This window comes from Paramormyrops kingsleyae, chromosome 3 (assembly GCF_048594095.1).
Source record: "Paramormyrops kingsleyae isolate MSU_618 chromosome 3, PKINGS_0.4, whole genome shotgun sequence".
Lineage (NCBI taxonomy): Eukaryota > Metazoa > Chordata > Actinopteri > Osteoglossiformes > Mormyridae > Paramormyrops > Paramormyrops kingsleyae.
The window spans coordinates 22,082,567-22,094,726 of record NC_132799.1 but is presented as its reverse complement, the minus strand read 5'-3'; the positions used below and the strand labels follow the sequence as shown (position 1 = coordinate 22,094,726).

At 43.2% G+C, this 12,160-nt stretch overlaps 1 long non-coding RNA gene across 1 annotated transcript in view; it reads left to right on the top strand.

Moving 5' to 3' along the window:
• Window positions 1–12,160, top strand: part of LOC140588208 (uncharacterized) — a 63,601-nt gene that overhangs the window by 23,848 nt on the left and 27,593 nt on the right. The window contains exon 3 of the long non-coding RNA XR_011989534.1: window positions 1,075–1,098. This is a non-coding gene — a long non-coding RNA (uncharacterized lncRNA). The remainder of the gene's footprint in view (window positions 1–1,074; window positions 1,099–12,160) is intronic.

The window sequence follows — 12,160 nt, the reverse complement described above, 5'->3', positions numbered from 1 at the left end:
AGAACTACTTTCTTCCGCCGATAATTTAACATTAGCCACCATTGTTAATTCAAAATTGCCCATTGCTAAGCCTAAAAGCCAGTCATTAGTTAGAAGTTTGGTATTTAATTCTCAAACCCATGACAATAAAGTTCAGAAAAGTTTGTGATAAAGTTAGGGTGACCACCTAATCCATGTCAGGGGAACACTATGAGGTGCTTCAGGTTTTATAAACTACTTTAAAATTGAAAGGCTTCTGTGCTTGGCTAATTACCATATTGGCAATATAATACCCCCCATGTTTTTGTCAACTATTTTTGGACAAAAGTTTACCAAATCTTACCTTTATAAAGAAAAATAATTTCATTTGAGAAGAACAAGTTAACCAGCAACATCTTAAAAAGCAACCACAAGCAATCTGATTACAAGCGTATTAAACAACAAACATTCCAAAAAACAAAATATTATTGGAGGGGCGTAGATAATGAATATTGCCAGGGTTGCCACCTCTCACTCACCTGGCATGACACTCACGCTTTTTGACTCTCATGCTAATGCAAGAAATCTTATGGCAAAGTCAAAACACTTTTTACAAACTATCATACTTGATGCCATCTATTACATTTTTTTGTTTAGGCAACACTATGATTATCCCATGTGGATAATATCTTTCATTTTTGGCTTGTAAAATCTTACCATAGAATATCAGTAGCTTAAGTGCTTACTTAGCTTGTAAATGTTAAAAGAAACTGGAAAATCCTCCATCTAGTGTTTGTCCTTTGTTGCAATTGCTTTGTATTGTAAATTGTGTCCTATATCTGTAATTGAAAATAACATTAGTTAGAATTAAAGATTATAATAGCATATTAATTCATTACTGTGATTTGCCTGGTGAGCACAACATGTGTGTTTTTAGATAATTAATCAAGGCCCTTATGATAAATCAGATTCCAGAATTCAACAATGCCTTGGCATGATTGTTTTAAATTTTCAGAATGTATTTTGTTTACATGAAGTTGTTATTGATTTTGAAAGGAATGTGCACAGTGTAAAGAATTAGTAGATGGTGACTGATATCCTTCTATTCCCATACAGCTAAACTAAATGCAGCAGGTGATGGTAAGTAATTGAACAAAATAACTGGTTTAAGCTGAACTGCTTATAGTAAAATTAAAAATCAAACTTGTGATTTGACAGTTCATTCAAAGAACTATAACTTTGACAGAACTAAAATCAGTACTTCAATGGCACAATCTTTAGCATGTAACTATGAAACAGCAAATTTCTTTACTGTGTAGGATGTTGTTGTCATTATCTTTTACATTCCACCATCAGCCAGGGAGGATGCTGCATATGAGACAAGGCAATTTTGGTTCTATTTTTAAAATTAGTTTTTATTTTATTGTTTTCAGTTTTTTTTTTGTTTCTTTATTTTTTAGTTTTTGACCATTTTATTTCAATATCTATCTATCTATCTATCTATCTATCTATCTATCTATCTATCTATCGTTTAGTTTTATAAGCCCTCAGTAGGGTAGGCAATTCATTTCTTGCATACTAACTCTTATGGTTGCTGGCAATGAAACTCAAGGCTGAGTCCAGTGTTGGGCAAGCTACTTGTAAAGTGTAGTGAGCTAAGCTATCAGTTACTCAACAATAAATTAAGCTTCACTACACAAAAGCTACAACCCATAAAAATATAGCAAGCAAAGTTACACAAATATGGCAAAAGTAGCTTAATACATCAGAAGCTACTTCACGTTGTACCAACCTAATGCCAGATCAGTGCAAAATGACAGTCAGATACACGTTTAAGACATTTATTAAAGAACAACCCATGATTTAACACAGTGTAGACATTGCTTTATGTGAAGCATCGAGACATAAATAAAAGCTTACTTTTGGGAATAAAACAAAAAAAAGTTATTGGCCTACTACCAGGTAAACCAGTACTCTAGTAAACAAACTATTTAGTACCAAATGAAAGCTACTGTGTAGTGTTCTATGGGCAAGACATGGCTATAGGTTTAAATTAATTAAAAATTTCTAGGGAAAAGAAAAACCATATTAACAGCCATCTTATTTCCTCAGGGCCTCTCTTAATGAGTAAACTTCTTCAGACCCCAATTAAACAAGTCGGCTGAAGTTACAAATGAACTTTGTGTTTAAGAAACTAACGACATGCAACACCATGATTAATAAACATGGCTCAGAGAGTGATCACTGAGACAACAGCAAATGAACTGGTCCAAACTAAAATGAGAATCAAAGTCCTGAATTACATGTTTTAGTGCTGGGGGAAGGATGGAAGGGGAGGGGCAGGCGAGAGGTAGAGGGGTAATGGTGCATGGCTGGGCTCTTATTTTTCTAACAAGTGTTTGTTTACACGGCACAAGAGAAGCATTTCAAAAGTTGCATCAGAAAGGTGGTTTTTCTTTGGTCTGAAAATATCCTTTCCTACTCTAAACAGTCTTTCACAGGCTGCACTTGTTGGGACCCCTGTGTTGTATCTATACTTTTTAATAATTAAGCTGGATGCATCATCAAATTGATAAAGCTGGATTCATTTTCATTAGTTTTAAGTGTTTTTTATTTAGTAATTAGTTAAAACCCAGGACAGAATTTGGGCAAAGTCTATAAATAAATAAATACTGTAGCGCGGAGGTACCGGCGGGCAGCGCGGCATGTTAGACTGATGCCATCTTGTAAATAGTTCAGTAATCGCTTGTGCACGGTGGGCAGTGCGAGTGTGTGGGTTATAGTAGTACGGGTGTAATAAACGCCAACTGATGATTAAACCCCGAACTATCTCTGCTGTTTAATTATTGCGAGAATGGTTCGGCAGCCCACTAATTTAATACTTTATTGTAAATGTAACCCTGTTTGTCCCGTGCACTTATCTGTCGACCGGACTGCGTCCTCCCTCTTTGGCGCGTTTACGGCCACTCTGCGTTGTGTATTTTTTTACTGGAGACGAAGGGACGACCAGGCACACGGGAGCGTTCGCTTTCTTGTTGGTCCGCTGCCTCTGCAGTTTATTTCTTGTGCAGAACACATGAACACTCAGCACTTTCCTTCGACATTACAATCGGATTCAAAAGACTTTTATATAAACACTGTACCAAGTCTCAATAACCAGAACATTTTAGCAGATTTCCTAACGACCGCTCCATATCCGTAGTACAATACTTACAACCGATATTAAAACAATGAATTACTGCAAATAAAACACAATGAATAGTATAATATGTTATAAAACACAATGCTACTGCCTTATAAAACATCTTGGGAACATAATTTCAAAGGAAGACTTAAAACAATATTACATTTTCACTAACTGAAAAGAAACACTCCTTACCTTGTGCAGAACACATGAACACTGAGCAAGGAGCACTGCATAACCTAATATAATTACTAATTGCATCTAATTACAATTAGATGACAGACGCCATCTAGTATCTGGGGGGTGGAACTACACCCTACATCCTTCCCCACTTTACATGACGGCATCCTTGCCATCTGCAAAAACATAACCTAGAGGCTAACTTGACCTGAGTGCCCGAGTACCCTTAGGTCATTGGAAAGGCTGTGTGAGCGACTGTATGTGTTAGTTCTGAGTGTATGGCTTTTTTTTTTTTTTTGCTCTGGCTAAGTGCCAAATTCTTCGTCCCCTCTCAACCTTCTCTTGATCGGTCTTCAAATCTGCCACATGTATGGCATAGGACAGTTTGGATGGAGGTTGCCTGTTCCTTGTGGGATTCCGTCGGGGGGCACCTCTATTGTGACTGAACTTTGAGACCTCTGTGGAGAGCTGTTGTGACATGTCCTGTTGTTCCACAAAAGCATCAAGTGGTGTACAGTCCTCCTCCCCATCGTCCAAGGAGTGCACGGCCTCTCCCACTCTCATGGTTGCCACATCTGTGCAAGAATCAAAAGCAAAACTTCCCCTTCTTTCAACTGTGCCCTCCTCTTCCCCTCCAGAGAAGCTCAGCGCATCTTTTCCATCCTCTTCCTCTGTGTCAGTCTCCTCAGCATCACACACACCCTCACCAACTGAGCCCCTTCCCAGCACGCACTGCTGTTCTAAAGGGAGGAACATACACTGGGTCATGAGATTCTGATGAATCACCCGCTCTTTCTCGCCATCCTCAGAACGGACCACATACACCGGTATTCCAGGCTGTTTCTTAATAACCAGGTAAGGCTGAGGCTCCCAGCGGTCACCCAGCTTCTGTCTAGTTTCCGTGTGGCAAACTTTGACTAAAACACGGTCACCCGGAGCGAACTGCCGCTCTCTAGCCTTCAAATCATAGTATTTCTTCTGCAGGCCCTTAGAATGGCAGGAAAATAGCCTGGCCTGCTCGCAAGCATGAGTGAGGCTGTCCTGCAACACTTTAGCATAGTCAGCATGTTCGCAGGGCTCAATCTCCGCTGACAGCCCGAAAACAAGGTCAATGGGCAAACGAGGGTGCCTGCCAAACATCAGGAAATAAGGCGTGTAGCCAGTAGAGTCATGGCGCGTGCAATTATAAGCATGGGTCAATGCATCAACATGCTCATGCCAGTTGGACTTCAGATGCGGGGGCAACGTACCCAACATATTCATCAGGGTACGGTTAAACCGTTCTGTGGTACCATTCCCCTGAGGGTGGTACGGAGAAGTATGTGACTTTGCAGTCCCCGTTAACCTGCACAACTCCTTCACCACCCCACTCTCAAAATTTCGTCCCTGATCAGCATGCAACTTTGCAGGGAATCCAAACCTGCAGAGAAAGTTTCTCCATAGCACCCTCGCCACCGTAACCGCCTTCTGATCTTTTGTTGGGTACGCCTGTGCAAAACGAGAAAAATGGTCTGTAACAACTAAAACATTCTCAAAACCCCCCTTAGATTTCTCCAGGGTCAAAAAATCAATGCAAATGAGCTCCATCGGAGCACTGGTGTTGACGCTAACAAGCGGAGCCCGAAGGCCAGCTGTAGTAGTTTTCCTCAAGCAGCACCTTTCACATTGCTCGCACCAGGCCTTGACGTCTGAGAACATACGGGGCCAGAAAAACCTCTCCCTGATCAGTGCCAGTGTGCGTTCCATGCCAAAATGTCCTGAATCATCATGAAGGGCAGACTTTACATGGTTACGAAATTTCTCAGGCAACACTAGTTGCTCAATGGAACCTCGCTGGTTGTCCTTCACCTGCCGATACAAAATGTCATCCTTCACGACCAGCTTGTTCCATTCCTTCAAGAGCAGCCATTCCTGCTTACTCCCCTGACCTCGCCCTGCTTGCCTAGGTTTGGTGTTCCTAGATATATAATATAGCAGGCGCCCAATGGCAGGGTCATTCTTCTGGCTCGCCCTCAGCTCATGCTTTGAGATTGCTGGGAGGGCATCACTTCCAACTCCATGAAACTGGTCTCGTCTTACTGCCGGAGTACAGGAAACCTCCATCGCGTCATACCTCCTGAGTTCCGCCAGATGGACATCTGCACATTCCAAAGCCTCACCAGGGTTTTCCTGTCCTACGGCTCTCTGTGTCCGTGAAGGAAGAGTGACTTGATGTGGCAGGGTCCGTAGAGCTTCTGAGACATCCTTAGACGACATACGCGAAAGGGCATCAGCATTGGTATTACACCTTCCCCGCCTGTAACGGATGTCAAAATGAAACATTGAGAGCTGGGACACCCAACGCTGCCCTGTTGCATCTAGTTTTGCCGTTCTCATCACATATTTTAACGGTTGTTGTCTGTTTGAACTGAGAAACTGTGTCCGTACAAGTAATCATAGAACTTTTCGGTGACTGCCCATTTAAGGGCCAGAAACTCCAATTTATGCGCAGGGTAACGCGTTTCAGCAGGGCTCAGACCACGGCTAGCATATGCAATGACACGTTCTTCACCACCCTGTAGTTGAGCTAGCACCGCGCCAAGACCTCCCAGTGACGCATCAATTTGTAGCACGAAGGGTAGGTTGTAGTCTGCATAGCCAAGTACTGGGGCTGTGGTGAGTTTAACTTTCAAAGTCTGGAAGGCGTTCTCAGCTTCATCATCCCAGCTGAATGGCAACTGTTTAGTTACTGGGCGTTTCCTGCCTCTATACCTTTTACTGGGGTCCCCAGAGGTCAGCCGGTAGAGTGGAGCCGCAATAGATGCATACCCGTCAATGAACCGCCGATAGTATCCTGCAAAACCCAGAAATTGCAATACCTCTCGTCGGTTGGCCGGCCTTTTCCAACTTGCCACCTTACTAATCTTTTCTGGGTCAGTACAGATGCCCTCGGCGGAAACTACATGACCCAGGTACCTCACTTCCTTCCTGAGTAAGTGACACTTTTGAGGCTTCAGCTTGAGCCCATGCTCCCGTAACCTGTCAAACACCAACTGCAGCCGCCTGAGGTGCTCCTCAAACGTCTTGGAGAAAATTATGATGTCGTCTAAGTAAATAAGCAAACTCTCAAAATTCATGTCACCAAAACAGCAGGTCATCAATCTTTGAAAAGTGGAAGGTGCATTCTGAAGGCCAAAAGGCATACGGTTGGCCTCAAATAAACCCATGGGTGTGCTAAAAGCTGTTTTATGTTTGTCAGTCTCCGCCACTTCTACCTGCCAATACCCACATGTCAGATCCAGTGTGGAGAAATATTTAGCCTGACCAAGAGCCTCTAGAGCATCTTCCACCCTTGGGAGGGGAAATGCGTCACGAGTGCAACAGGAATTCAATTTCCTATAGTCCATACATATTCTTAATGAGCCATCTTTCTTTGTAACGACTACAATCGGTGAGGCATATGCACTTTTGCTTGGACGTATAACACCTGACTCCTCCATCTCTGCAATGGCCTTCCTCACCGCTGAGTACTGTGAGGGTGGGATTTTTCTGTGTGGCAGGCGGAATGGCTTGGGGTCAACCAGGGGAATCTCATGTTTAACAGTTGTAGTGTGTCCATAATCAAGAGAATGTTTGGAGAACACCTCAGTATTGTGCTGTATAAGGCTTATCAGCTGCAAGCGCTGGTCTTCTGTTTCAAAACAAGCATCTCTCACGTTCAAAAGAGAGAAAATGTCCTGCTCGGTTTGTTGGGCATGGGCCTGGTCTGCAACTGGGGAAACATGATGTAGTTGGGTTTGAGGTTTCTGAGTGCCCTGCAGACATCCCTGCTGCTGACCAGGCTCTTCAAATACACCTTCTGCCACCTTCACTACAAGGAACACTTCCGCAAGCCGAGTTTTAGGCTTGATTTTCAATGGCTTCCTTAACAGGTTCATTACTCGAACAGGGACACAGCCTCTCTCTACATTTGCCAGAACCCGAGCAACAACCAGACCCTCAGGGAGCTTATTAGATGGCAGACCTTCCACCAAGGCGGTGTAATCCTCTTGTCCAGGGTCTCCCATGACTTGACACGTCACATTGGCTTCTCCCCCAGCAGGAATGACCTTTGCTCGACCACTGGCATACCTCACGGGTCCCACCTTGCCGAGACCATAACCACAGCCAACCCTCTCCACTTGTACAAGAGCAGAATACCATTCAGGGTAAGTTAGTTTCACGGTGGACAAGTAATGCACACCCAACCTGGATTTCAGTTCATCCCTTGATGCACGAATCACATTTGTCCCTATTAATAAGGGAACTGTTGCCCTATATTCACAGACCGGCACGATAAACACAGGTACGCCTTTGTAAGTCTTCTCTAGAAATGATAGGTCAATGTGAAGAACACCCAAATGTGGGACTTGCTGGCCTCCTGCCCCCTCTATAGGAATATCTGATGGTTTTGGTGTTTGACAACACAGTTCTGGGTGTCTATACCAGAACTCGTCTGTGATTGTCGTCACTTGTGAACCAGTATCAATAAGAGCTTTACAAGTCCAACCGTTTACCATCACTTCACTCTCATTACTTGGGCCTACCAGTGGAGTATTTTTCTGCTGTAGACGATTCAAATTTGGGTTGGGGCTGCACTCCCTGCCCGTAGGTGCCCCTGCTACCACGGGCTCTAGGAGTTTAACGGTTGGCCTACCTGGCTGCCACTCTGCATGTCATCCAATGGAGGCAGGACAACCCGACATAGCCTGGCCACATGACCAGGCGTACCACAGCGGTAACAGACCAAATCAGCTTTGCTGGCCCTTTTTGGGGTAACAGTGTGCTGCAATCGTGCCATGGAAAACCCAGAATCCAGCTTAGACTCTAATGCCGCCAACCTCGAAACCTGTTCCTCCTGGGTCAAAGTCAGTTTCTTCACCAACGCTGATAACTCTGCCAGGTCAGATCTTTGTTTGCTGTATGGCTCTTGTTTAGCCTTTTGCTCACAACCTGTGTTTGCCACTTGCACCTGACTGAAGGTTTTCTTGGATCTTGGCTGAGAATGAGATTTTTTTGATTCTCTTGCTATATGCCTGAGTTCCGCCTGTAGTTCACGGAAACTCATCGTTCTAGGCTTCATGGGGGCAATACGCATGTACAACTCTTCATCATTTAACCCCCTAAGGAACTGTCTGGACAGTTTCCCATCACGGTCCGCAAATGGGTGACCTCCATACTGCATGTCCTCTACCGCACGGAGGATGGCTTCCAGTGCAATGGCATATGAGCATGCTGTCTCACCAGGTCTTTGCATTCTCTCATAAAAGTCAGCAAGTGGATCAAGTGATGACTGAACATCACCATATTCTGCCCTTAATTCTTCAAAAGCCCTCCCAGAGGTTTGTTCATGACCGGGCAAATTGAGAACTAGCTTCCTGGCTTCCCCACTCAAGTGTCGAATCACTGTAGCGAAGGCAAGGTTGTGCGTAAGACCCCCGGCATGCAACAGGTATTGCATGTCCCTTATCCAATCATCAACTAAGAGCTTGCAGTCAGGGCCTCCACTGAACACCTGAACATTTCTAATTTGGTGAGTCTGAGTAAATCCACATGCTGGGGTCTGTGTCTGGGAGTCATGGGGGACAGTGCCAGAGGTTGAGAACCCTGGGAGGTCTCGCCGGGCTGGAGGTGAGTATACTGGGGTATTGTAAACACCCTGAGAGCCATACTGCATTTGCGAGCCATCTGCGTAGGCCGGCTGCGTGGCTGGGCCTGGGGACTGATGGGGCCCATGAGCATTAAGATGCACCGGTGGGCCATAGCTCAGTTGTGGCATAACTAGATACATTGGAGGTCCTGCACTACTTTGCTGAGGGTCGTTTGGGCTGCTGCAGGTGTTTACCTGAGGCGGGAGGCCATGGGGGTTCATGTCCAGCTGCCCTGGCTGGTTAACTGCATGGGGCCTCAGCACAGGCTGTTGGACTCCATACTCCTCCAGACACACTACAGCATCAGGCCTATCGCCATCAGTATTTCCCTGGTGTCTCCCACAATTTACTGAAAGCCATGGAGTATCCGGAGCAGACAGCTGCCTCAAAGGCACTGACCCATGTGGGGTTCCACCACTGGCCATGGTCAATCTACAGAGAGGTTGTGCGTGTGTGTATGTTAATATTGTGTGAGTACTACGGCTGAGAAAATTAGCTGTAATGCCTGAGCGCTCACGCAGGCATAGATAAATACAAAGTACATTAAATAAAACAAAACAGAAAAAACCAATTTGAAGTGCTGGCAATGCACAAAAAAAGGAAGAAAATAAATAAATAAATATACCCAAGGTAAAAAATATATATATATTTTTTTTTTCCTTCCCCTTTTTATATGCGCTTAATATTATTTTTTAAATACAATACAATATCCAAATACTATAAGAAAACGAAGAAACCGGTTTCAGAGCACCACGACAAAGAATACAGCGAAAGGGATGAAATCATATACAATATTGGATACAGCTTCAATATGCAGAACTGCACTTACCTACAGCAGTAGTCTATTTCATACCATATCTATTGACTGTTTTACAGGTAAGGCAAATCAATTGGTATTATCTAACTCACCCAAAAAGAAAAAGAGAATACCAAGATCCTTAAGCAAAAGTTAAGTTGCCCAGTTCTTTTGTCTCCGCAAGCGGACAGTGGGCTTTTTTTTTTTTTTTTTTTTTTTTTTTTTTACAAGATCCGGGTCACGGCACCATAGATGTAACCCTGTTTGTCCCGTGCACTTATCTGTCGACCGGACTGCGTCCTCCCTCTTTGGCGCGTTTACGGCCACTCTGCGTTGTGTATTTTTTTACTGGAGACGAAGGGACGACCAGGCACACGGGAGCGTTCGCTTTCTTGTTGGTCCGCTGCCTCTGCAGTTTATTTCTTGTGCAGAACACATGAACACTCAGCACTTTCCTTCGACATTACAATCGGATTCAAAAGACTTTTATATAAACACTGTACCAAGTCTCAATAACCAGAACATTTTAGCAGATTTCCTAACGACCGCTCCATATCCGTAGTGCAATACTTACAACCGATATTAAAACAATGAATTACTGCAAATAAAACACAATGAATAGTATAATATGTTATAAAACACAATGCTACTGCCTTATAAAACATCTTGGGAACATAATTTCAAAGGAAGACTTAAAACAATATTACATTTTCACTAACTGAAAAGAAACACTCCTTACCTTGTGCAGAACACATGAACACTGAGCAAGGAGCACTGCATAACCTAATATAATTACTAATTGCATCTAATTACAATTAGATGACAGACGCCATCTAGTATCTGGGGGGTGGAACTACACCCTACATAAACATCAAACTGTGTGTGTCTGTGTGTGTCTGTGTGCGCGCGCGCGCGCGCGGAAGTCAGCCTGTTTGCTTGCCTGGCGCCGCTGGAGTCACGTGACAGACAGCAGCAGTGCATTCAGGACAGAAATTTGAAACTGAAGTACCGATCTCATGACGCTGCCATATGCATGCGTGTTTCGTTAGACAGGCAGTAGAAGCAGAGTACGAGGTTGCGCATGAAACCTCTGTTTTTCTCAGACATGTCCTGGAAATTGTAGCTTTTATGGACACTACGTCGCTACTTGATCAAAAAAATAACGTAACTACTGGAAAGTTATTTTATTCAGAAATCAGCAACGCTACAGGCAAGCTACTAGAAAATGTAGTTAAACTAATAGCTTCGCTACATGTAGCGGCGCTACCGCCCATCATTGGCTGAGTCTACCAGCACAGATTTCCAAAATGACCATTTCTTTCTTTATTTTTTTTATTCTGTGGAAAACAAAAGATAAATCTGCTGGCAATATTTTATAAGTAAGGAATAATTGACGACGGGCCGTTGAATTATTAGAAAAATAATGTACACCTCGGGTGTGCATTATTTTTCTAATAATTCAACGGTCCGGAGTCAATTATTCCGCTTATACTACGGTTGCCACACCTCAAGACATCGATCAGATGATATATTTCAAGGGATTCGTCCGGTTTTTCTACTTAAATCGCTATTGTGAGTAGGATTATTTCTTCCGCATCTCATCCAACGACTCTTTTGCTAGTTCCAAATTAGCTGTTGTTTTTTTGGTGTTTTCTTCGTGTTTTTCTCCCTCGAGTATGTCTAGCTGTTCTTCGCTGATCGTTTTATGTCTTTTGTTGTTGCTGGCTGCCTTTGATGTCCGCTTCTGTTTATGTTGTTTTTCATCTGGACTGTCTAATACTGCTGCAGCCCAGTTGTTGAAAGTTTCATATTCACCGTAAATATTAAAATTTACTTTCGGAAAATCGTCTGTCATGTTGTTGTTTTTGTTAGTCCTGTGTGCTGTATAGGTACTGTATGCTAATTTCCGTTATTAAAGTTAACTATGCGAAGTGATATGGAACTGTAATACGGTCAAGAGAGCTGCCTGGAACTACGTTCGCCGTGCGTTTCCCTGAAAATAATTGCACACCTCAGAACGTTCGTCAGCCAATCAGATTCAAGCATTCAACGGTCCCGTAGTATAATAAATTATAAATTATGATTTTTTTTATAAGTGGTGAATAAGCCAATGAAGTCCTTCATCCTCCACTGCAGAAAATGGTAGATTGTTCAACGCAATCATTGCCATTATTGCAGTTGTTATGTCTTTAGCTGTTGTGGTGTTGAATATTGATATAGATAAAATACTGGCCAAAACTGATACTTCAATGCAGACCTCTTGATTTTTAATATCAGCCTATATCAATATTTTAACTGACATATTGTCCATCACTAAGTATTTATCATTTTAAGTGGTATCGGCCGGCCATCCCAAATTTAATTTAAATGTTA